The sequence below is a fragment of the Nomascus leucogenys genome, chromosome X (assembly GCF_006542625.1).
Source record: "Nomascus leucogenys isolate Asia chromosome X, Asia_NLE_v1, whole genome shotgun sequence".
Classification (NCBI taxonomy): domain Eukaryota; kingdom Metazoa; phylum Chordata; class Mammalia; order Primates; family Hylobatidae; genus Nomascus; species Nomascus leucogenys.
Window position 1 is genome coordinate 22,286,676 of NC_044406.1, and position 9,975 is coordinate 22,296,650.

At 45.5% G+C, this 9,975-nt stretch overlaps 1 protein-coding gene across 1 annotated transcript in view; it reads right to left on the reverse strand.

Annotated features, from left to right (window-relative positions):
- The window catches only part of ACOT9 (acyl-CoA thioesterase 9), a 62,679-nt gene extending 55,456 nt beyond the window's left edge, over nt 1-7,223 (reverse strand). The window contains exons 1-2 of the mRNA XM_030807216.1: nt 6,050-7,223; nt 2,943-3,088 (exon numbers count right to left, since the gene is read on the reverse strand). The gene's annotated coding sequence lies outside the window, so the exon portion shown is untranslated. The remainder of the gene's footprint in view (nt 1-2,942; nt 3,089-6,049) is intronic.
- Between the last annotated feature and the right edge of the window lie 2,752 nt (nt 7,224-9,975).

The window sequence follows — 9,975 nt, forward strand, 5'->3', positions numbered from 1 at the left end:
AGTGGGCAGATTGCCTGAGCTCAGGAGTTCGAAACCAGCCTGAGCAACATGGTGAATACTAAAAATACAAAAATTTAGCCAGGCCTGGTGGCAGACGCCTGTAATCCCAGCTACTTGGGAGGCTGAGGCAGGAGAATCACTTGAACCCGGGAGGTGGAGGTTGCAGTGAGCTGAGATCATGCCACTGCATTCCAGCCTGGGCAACAGAGCGAGATGAAAGAAAGAAAGAAAGAAAGAGAAAGGAAAGGAAGGAAAGAAGGAAGAAAGGAAGGGAGAGAGAGAAAGAAAGAGGGAGGGAAGGAGGGAGGAGAAAGAAAGAGAAAACAAATCTAAATGTCCGTCAACAGGAATTTTTTTTAACTTTGAACGCTCCAAGGAATGATTTTTAATCCAATTAATTCATAATGCATTACCAAATCAGTTTCAAGGTCAGTACTCCTTCTTTGGATAGATTTCAAATGCTTGTAATTTAATATTTGCATCTTGTATCCCTTTCACATATATGAGTACGTGTAAACACTCTAAATAAGGGAAAGGCTACCCTGCGCGGTTGGTGTCATTAACTGGAAAAAGCTGTGTGGCCCTTTGTCTCCCACAGTGGCTCACAGGATTGAAATGCCTTGTTGAGTTTACCGTGGTTTGGATACTGGCCCTCCGATATGCAAGTCTGAAACTTGATTTGTCACTTCACTAAAGGTAAATCTGTGTGTCTAGGAGGACTCACATTAGCCAAGAGACTGATACATGAAATTAGAATATCAATTTTTTTTTTTTGAGACAGGGTCTCTCACTCGGTCACCCAGGCTCAAGTGCAGTGGTGCAGTCATGGCTCACTGCAGCCTCAACCTCCCAAGCTCAAGCAATCCTCCCACTTTAGCCTCCCAAGTAGCTGGGACCACCGGTGCACATGACCATGCTCAGCTAATTTTTTAATTTTTTTTTGTAAAGGCGAGGTCTCCCTATGTGGTCCAGGCTGGTCTCAAACTCCTGTGCTCAAGTGATCCTCACACTGCAGCCTCCTAGGATTATGGGCCTAAGCCACCACATCTGGCCTCATTTTTTTTTTTTTTTTTGAGACGGAGTCTCACTCTGTCACCCAGGCTGGAGTGCAATGGTGCAATCTCAGCTCACTGCAACCTCCACCTCCTGGGTTCAAGCAATTCTCCTGCCTCAGCTTCCTGAGTAGCTGGGATTATAGGCACGCACCACCATGCCCGGCTAATTTTTATATTTTTTAGTAGAGATGGGGTTTCACCATGTTGGTCAGGCTGGTCTCAAACTCCTATCCTTGTGATCCACCCGCCTCGGCCTCCCTAAGTGGTGGCATTACAGGCGTGAGCCACCACGCCCAGCCTTTTTTTTTTTTTTTTTTTTTTTGAGATAGGGTCTCACTCTCTCGCCCAGACTGGAGTGCAGTGGTGCAATCTCGGCTCACCACAACCTCCACTTCCTAGGCTCAAGCGATTCTCCTGCCTCAGCCTCCCAAGTAGCTGGGATTACAGGCACATATCACCACTACCCGGCTAATTTTTGTACTTTTAGTAGAGACGGGGTTTCACCATGTTGACCAGGCTGGTCTCGAACTCCTGACCTCAAATGATCCACCCGCCTCGGCCTCCCAAAGTGCTGGGATTACAGACATGAGCCACCACACCCGGCCTGGCCTCAATTTTTTAATTTATAATGAGATGTGGGTCTGCTTGAGGGTCATGAGAAGCTCAATTATAACTAGAAGATTTATTGATGAGCATGAAATCAGTTGCATTCAGCTAAGATACATTCACAAGAGTGTAAGCACCATGATGGTAAAGATTTGTCTGATTTTTCTACTGTCATAATTCCAGAGATTATAATAGTACCTGACACAGTAAAAAAATCTGCTGAACGAATGAATAAAGACAGACTGATGTATCTATCTCCACAATATACAGATCCCTGACTGGGCACAGTGGCTCACACCTGTAATCCCAGCACTTTGAGAGGCCGAGGTGGGCGGATCACGAGGGCAGGAGATTGAGACCATCCTGGCCAACATGGTGAAACCCCGTCTCTAATCCCAGCTACTTGGGAGGCTGAGGCAGGAGAATTGCTTGAACTAGGGAGTCAGAGGTTGCAGTGAGCCAAGATCACGCCACTGCACTCCAGCCTGGTGAAAGAGTGAGACTCTGTCTCAAAATAAATAAATAAATAAATAAATATATATATATACAGATCCCTGTTTCAAGATTCAGCCACTAAAGTTCTTGCATCAGGGTATTCTTGTGCCCAGTGCAGTACCAGATTGAGTGGTGCCAATTTGCCAATTTTGGCCTTTGAGGTTCTTCTTTTTCTGTGTGTCCAGGACTGAACCTAGTAAACACCTTTAGTTGCCTACCCTAAGCCTTTCCCTTCTTTTTTTTTTTTTGAGACTGAGTTTTACCCTGTTGCCCAGGCTGGAGTACAATGGCGCGATCTCGGCTCACTGCAACTTCCGCTTCCCGGGTTCAAGTGATTCTCTTGCCTCAGCCTCTCGAGTAGCTAGGATTACAGGCATACACCACCATGCCTGGCTAAAATTTTTGTATTTTTAGTAGAGACGGGGTTTCACCATGTTGGCCAGGCTGGTCTCAAACTCCTGACCTCAGGTGATCCGCCTGCCTCAGCCTCCCAAAGTCCTGGGATTACAGGCATGAGCCACCGCGCCCAGCTGCCCCACTAATTTTTTTGTATCTTTAGTCTAGATGAGGTTTCATCATGTTGGCCAGGCTAATTCTGAACTCCTGACCTCAAGTGATCCGCTCGCCTCAGCCTCTCAAAGTGCTAGGATTACAGGTGTGAGCCACTGTGCCCAGCCACTTCCACAAAAGTTATAAAGCCCATAATACATGTCCATTACTTTCACCCTAGATAGTTAAATATCTTTTATAGATGTTAAAAACAAGAAAAATATATTTTCTATTTACCCACACATTTGCCATTTCTGGTGCTCTTCATTCCTTTGGGTAAATTCAAGTGTCCATCTGGTATAATTTTCTGTCAGTCTGAACAACTTCTTTTAGCATTTCTCATAGTACAGTTTTAGTGATGAATTCTTTCGCCTTTAGCTTTCCTGAAATATGAATCCATTTTTGGGTTATGCCTTCATTTTTGGAGAACATTTTCACTGGATATAAAATTCTAGGCTGACAGTGTTTTTCTTTCAGCTCATTAAAGATGTCATTCCACCATCTCTGGTTTGCATTGTTTTTGATGAGAAACCAGCCATCAGTCTCATCTTTAAAATTTTCTCTCAATCAGGCCAGGCATGGTGGCTCACGCCCATAATCCCAACACTTTGGGAGGCTAGGGTGGGTGGATCATTTGAGGTCAGGAGTTCAAGACCAGCCTGGCCAACATGGTGAAACCCTGTCTCTACTAAAAATACAAAAATTAGCTGGTGATGGTGGCACATGCATGTAGTCCCAGCTCCTCAGGAGGCTGAGACAGGAGAATCGCTTGAGCCTGGGAGGCAGAGGTTGCAGTGAGCCAAGATCGCACCACTGCACTCCAGCCTGGGTGACAGAGCAAGACTCCATCTCAAAAAAAGAAAAAGAAAAATTTTCTAATCCTGGTTTTCAGAAATTTGATTCTGAAATGCCTTGTGGTTTCTTTTGTGTTTATGCAGCTTGGGATTCCCTGGAATTCTTAAATGTGTTAATTTATAATCTTCAATAAATTTGGCGCATTCCAAATGTAGAATAAGAATTACAAAATTGAGAATTGTGTTGCACTAATATATATTATAGAAAGTAAATAAAGAGTGCTTAACTGCTATTCACAGGTCCTTAAATTTGCTTTGTTTTTGTTTTTGTTTTGAGACGGAGTCTCGCTCTGTCAACCAGGCTGGAGTGCAGTGGCGCAATCTTGGCTCATTGCAAGCTCCACCTCCGGGGTTCATGCCATTCTCCTGCCTCAGCCTCCCGAATAGCTAGGACTACAGGTGCCTGCCACCACACTGGGCTAATTTTTTTTGTATTTTTTAGTAGAGACGGGGTTTCATCGTGTTAGCCAGGATGGTCTCGATCTCCTGATCTCATGATCCGACTGCCTTGGCTTCCCAAAGTGCTGGGATTACAGGCATGAGCCACCGTGCCCAGCCCTATTTTTGTTTTTAACCATGGCTTCAGAGACTAGGTACTGAAAGAAAGTTTGGGAAAATTTAGCAAGAAATAGGTTTCTGACTTTTTTTTAAAAAAAGGAAAAAAATAGAAAGTCTGAGAAATGGTTATGTCTGCTGTCCTGTCCAGATTCTAAGCATTATAACTGCATAATTTCCTCTGATCTGATATCTGTAAAATATCTATAAAAAGAACAAAGGGCCAGGTACGGTGGCTCACGCCTGTAATCTCAGCACTTTGGGAGGCCAAGGCAGGCGGATCACTTGAGGTCAGGAGTTCGAGACCAGCCTAGCCAACATGGTGAAACCCTGTCTCTACTAAAAATACCAAAATTAGGCAGGCGTGGTGGTGCGCACCTGTAATTCCAGCTACTCGGGAGGCTGAGGCAGGAGAACTGCTTGAACCTGGGAGGTGGAGGTTACAGTGACCCAAGATCGTGCCACTGCGCTCCAGCCTGGGTGACAGAGCAAGACTCCGTCTCAAAAAAAACAAAAAAAAAAAGAACAAGGAAGAAAAGTTGTGTGAATTGATATATTCTGAATCATGGCCTTTTGAACATTTTCTCCTACTTTCATCTTTTCTGTAAGCTTGCTTCTTTAAAAAAAATCTTCAAGTGTAGATTATAGTTGAATGCTATTTAGGTCATGAATAAGGTCCACTTCTAAAGTGAGACAGACTTGTAAATAATTTACCCAGATGATGTGTTCTGGATTGAACCCTGTTCACAAGGTGTCTGGCTAGGTAGATAAAATGCTCCAAGCAAAGTACAATGGGGTTTACAATACTGATTATCCATACTCTAAGGGTTCCTGATTCTATGACTATTGAGCCACACCTCATTGGTTGGCAAACAAGAATCATTACACATTTATTATTCGTAAGGAAGGTCAATGCTTCATGCCAAAGGTCAATGAATAAGAGAACGGTCCTGTGTAAGGGCAGGATAAAACAACTTTAGGGCCCCATTAGGCCATTCACAGCTGTTCTTCCTAACCCAAAAATAGTTGGAATCCTTATATCGCCAGGTAGCCAGAAAGGAATAAACATTTAGAGGGTGCCTATTATATTCTAGGCACTCTACAAAGGGCTTTATAACATCATTTAGTATTTACAACCCTAGGAGGAGGAAGCTATTATTATTCACTTCATTTTACACATAATCACACTCAAATTCAAGTACCTCGTCTAAAATCACACAGCTGGTAACTGGCAGCACTGAGATTTGCATCTAAATGTGCCTGGCCAAAAAAAAAAACAAAAAAAAAAACCCTGCTTTTTCCACCACACAAGAAGTACACTTAGCTCCACCTTCCTAAAAGGACTTACTGAGTCAACTACCATTTGGCATCATGCCAAAAGGCTGGCATTCTCTAAGTCACTTGCATGGATGGAAAAATCCATAATCCCTGTCTGAGGATAAGTGTGTATTCTATCTATGAGGGAAGAACATAAATGAAGAGATGTGCACCATTTTTTTAAAGTGAAGGCAAGTTTAGTTTGTTTGTTTTTGTTTTTGTTTTGTTTTGTTTTTTTAGACAGAATCTCGCTCGGTCACCCAGGCTGGGGTGCAGTGGCACAATCTCGGTTCACTGCAACCTTCACCTCCCGGTTCAAGCCATTCTCCCACCTCAGCCTCCTGAGTAGCTAGGATTACAGGCATGTGCCAGCACACCCGGCAAATTTTTGTATTTTTAGTAGAGACGGCATTTCACCATGTTGACCAGGCTGGTCTTGAACTCCTGACCTCAAGTGATCTGCCCACCTCCACCTCCCAAAGTGTTGGGATTACAGGCATGAGTCACCACACCCAGCCGTGAAAGCAAGTTTATTAGGAAAGCAAAGGAATAAAGAATGGCTACTCCACAGGTAGAGCAGCCAGTAGACCATTTTCAAAGTATTGGGATAGCTCTCACCTCAGAAAGAAATGAAGGTATTGTGATGCCTCAGCTTTACCAACTAGATTCACCAACCAGTGAGATCTGCCTCAATCATCGTAGAATCAGGAATCATCATCTCAGAGTCATTCTGAGATGATTCATCACAGAATTGGGAATCATCTCAGAGTCATTATCAGAGTCTCAGATCATCAGTATTATAATCCGTATTGCACTTTCCTTGAAGCATTTTATCTTCCTGACCGGACACCATCTGTTCCTGTGAGTAGAAAAATCCTATGGTCTCTGCAATTCTCCTTCTGTGAAAAGGCCTGGATGGAGGCAGCTTCCTGCAGCCTCTCAGGGTGGCAGGGATCTCCTAGCATGTTGATTGTGTCACGGGATCCTTCGGGTGTTGCTTTTCCAGCTAGAAAGCTCTGTGACCAGTGGTGCCTTTGCCTGAGTTTTGATCAGGCCCGCTAGGCTTGTTCCACTGACGTGGCCTGGCAGGCTGCGCTCAGCTCATGCTACCAGCCAGGATTCCACGCCTGCCAAGAGTGAGCCGGGCACGGAACAGCGAGGGGTGTGCAGGCGAGCAAACGCAGGGTCTGGCCACTGCGCACAGCCAGACACACCAGCTGCTGCAGCCGGGCAGGCAGCTCCAGGCGCCGGCAAAGGTGCCGGTTCCATGCAAGTCTGCAGCTGGATCTGATGAACCACAAGCGGCTTCTGCTGTGGGCACTGTGTCTGGACAAGGGGAATGCAGTGGTGCCCGGAAGTTTGAAGATACCAGAAACCGCAGAGCCCCATAGAGGGTGTCGCAGCCCTGGCTCAGGGATCCCCTAGGTCTGGGCTCCCTGAAGGGCCACAGCACTTCTCTCCTTCACATCACCCGCAACGTGGCAAGTCGCGGGGGCATGGGGAGGGGAGGAGGGCGTATTTCAGCCCTGTTTGTGTTACTGCTCTTTCAGTCCCACCATTCATTGGGTCCTGAGTTCTCGTCCCACATCCAGGAAGAATGAGGTACGCGGACAACTAGAGGGTGAACAAGGCGGAGAGGAGCCTTATTGAGTGACAGAACAGCTCTCGGGAAACTTGAAGTGGGTAGGTAGCTCCTTTCCGCAGGCAGGTTGTCCCAGTAAGTGTCCAGCTCTCCGTGGAGAAGAGACCCAGAGTGGGTAGCTCCCTCAGTGAATCTCCCTCAGTGATTTGGGCTCAGCTTGGAATCATCCTGAGAGGCACATTATTTCTTGCAGAGTGCGCAATTGGGGTCCTCTGAAAATGAAACCAAAAGGGAACTCTTGCTTATGCCACCTGCTTCTGCTGAGGGACACACAGCTCTAGTCGCCTCCAGCACAAGATTCATGTGGGGTGGTGGTAATAATGACACTGCCAGGTCACTTAGGGAAATCTCTCGCCAGGAGATGGGCAACTGGGCCATTGATACAGTGGTACCCGGCCACCTTTCATGAATGCCTGTAATTAAAATGACATTTTAATTAAGATTTAGATATATGATAAAGTGAGACAGAAAGACAAATAAACATGCTTTCCTTTAATTTTTTGGAAATTTTCTTAGCCCCTTATAAAAGGTTTAGTATGAAACTAGGAAATTCCATTTGGATAACTTAGTTTCTTTTTCTCTAATTTAGTTTCATTTCTCTTTAGACAAATGTCACTTCCTCTCTGTAGCATTCCAGGCCACTATGCTGCCTCGTCACGAAGACTTCGCTAGCACTCCATCCTGGCAGAATTAATTGTTTACTGCTTCCTGTAGATCATGTGGCACATTATTCACTAAAGCAGTTATCACAGTGTATTTGATTACATTTCTGTTTTCTTTCTCTCTAGGTGGCAAATTCTCAGAAGTCAGGAACTCTCCCTGTTTGATCTTTGTAGTCTCAGGACCCAGCATAATACCTGACATGTAGTAGATGCTCAATAAATGAATTAAATGGAATTGAATTAGTATATTGGCTTTACTTATTATTTTGTTGTTTTAGTCCCCTCCCCCCTTTACTGATTCTTTCTTTCTTTCTTTCTTTCTTTTTTTTGAGACTGAGTCTCACTTGTTCTGTCACCCAGGCTGGAGTGCAGTGGCACGATCTCAGCTCACTGCAACCTCCGCCTCCTGGCTTCAAGCAATTCTTGTGCCTCAGCCTCCCAAGTAGGTGAGATTACAGGGATGCGCCACCATGCCTGGCTAATTTTTGTATTTTTGGTGAAGACGAGTTTTCACCATGTTGGCCAGGCTGGTCTCAAACCCCTGACCTTAAGTGATCTGCCCAACTCAGCCTTCCAAAGTGCTGGGATTACAGGCGTGAGCCACTGCACCCGGCCTGATTATTTTCAAAGAATTGAAGATAGAATGCATCAGAAAAAATTCCATATTCATTATCTTTACTTTCTGTTGCTCAGACTATATGAGCCTCTTGGCCAAATAAAAGCCATTTATGGAACTGGTTTGCAGACTATTCTGAAAAGAGGCTGAGAGGAGAGGGATTAGGGAGGAAAAAAACTCCTTGTGGGATAGGGTCAGAATTCAAAGAGAAAATGGAGAATTAAAGACAAATTCAACTGAATTCTAATAAGATCAGGTATAGAATCATAAACCTGAGGACAATCTAGGTATATAAATGCAAGACGTGGACCAGGCATGGTGGCCCACACCTGTAATCCCAGCACTTTGGGAGGCCAAGGTGGGAGGAACGCTTGAGCCCAGCTTGGGCAACATAGTGAGACCCCATCTCTTCAAAATGTAAAATATTAGCTGGGTATGGTAGCAGATACTTTTTCTGTTTTTTGAGACGAAGTCTCGCTCTGTTGCCAGGCTGGAGTGCAGTGGCATAGTCTTGGCTCACTACAACCTCCACCTCCCAGGTTCAAGCTATTCTCCTGCCTCAGCCTCCCAAGTAGCTGGGACGACAGGTGCGCACCATCACGCCTGGCTAATTTTTGTATTTTTAGTAGAGACGGGGTTTCACCATGTTGGCCAGGATGGTCTCGATCTCTTGACCTTGTGATCTGCTGGCCTCGGCCTCCTAAAGTGCTGGGATTACAGGTGAGAGGCACCGTGCCCAACCAGGTGGCACATACTTATAGTCTCAACTACATGGGAGGCTGAGTTGAGAGGATTGTTTGAGTCCAGGAGTTCAAGGCTGCAGTGAGCTATGATTGCACCTCTGCACTCCAGCCTTGGAGACAGAGTGAGACCCTGACTCAAAAAAAAAAAAAAAAAAAAAAAAAAAGGAATAAACCCAAACCCAAGATGTGCAGGAGTGGCATTTCAGAAGCTAAGTTCTAGGAGTCATGTGATCCTCCTACCTCAGCATCCCAAGTAGCTGGGACTACAGGTATGTACCACCATGTCCAGCTAATTTTTGTGTTTTTTGTAGAGGTGGGGTTTTGCCATGTTGCCCAGGCTGGTCTCAAACTCCTGGGCTCAAGCAGTCCACCCGACTCGACCTCCCAAAATGCTGGGATTACAGGCGTGAGCCATGGCTCCCACCAAGAGCTGATACTTTAGGAGGCCTAAGGATAGTTGACTGCACTTTTCAGATATCCTAAGTATTTATAAGGAGTTAAAGGTTTGATCTCTGAGCTGAGTGATAGGCAGTAGTCCCTCTTTTAGACACAGTCTCAGGAGGGGAGAGAGGAAGGGCTGCCCGGAGGAGGTAGGTCACACGGAATGGGTTACGAATCGTGTTTCTGCCCCTCAGTTCTAACTGTACCTGTCCTTTTTCTCCAGAAGGCTGGATCCTTTCCTACCACAACCAGTACCTTAAGGGCTTGTAATACTGAACTGTGAGTCCCCAGAGGGCAGGTACTATGCCATATTTATTTTGGCACTCCCCAAGCACAATGCTTGGTAGGAAACAGACCTTAATAAGTTTTGGCTAGGCCAGGCATGGTGGCTCACACCTGTAATCCCAGCACTTTGGGAGGCCGAGGCAGGTGGATCACCT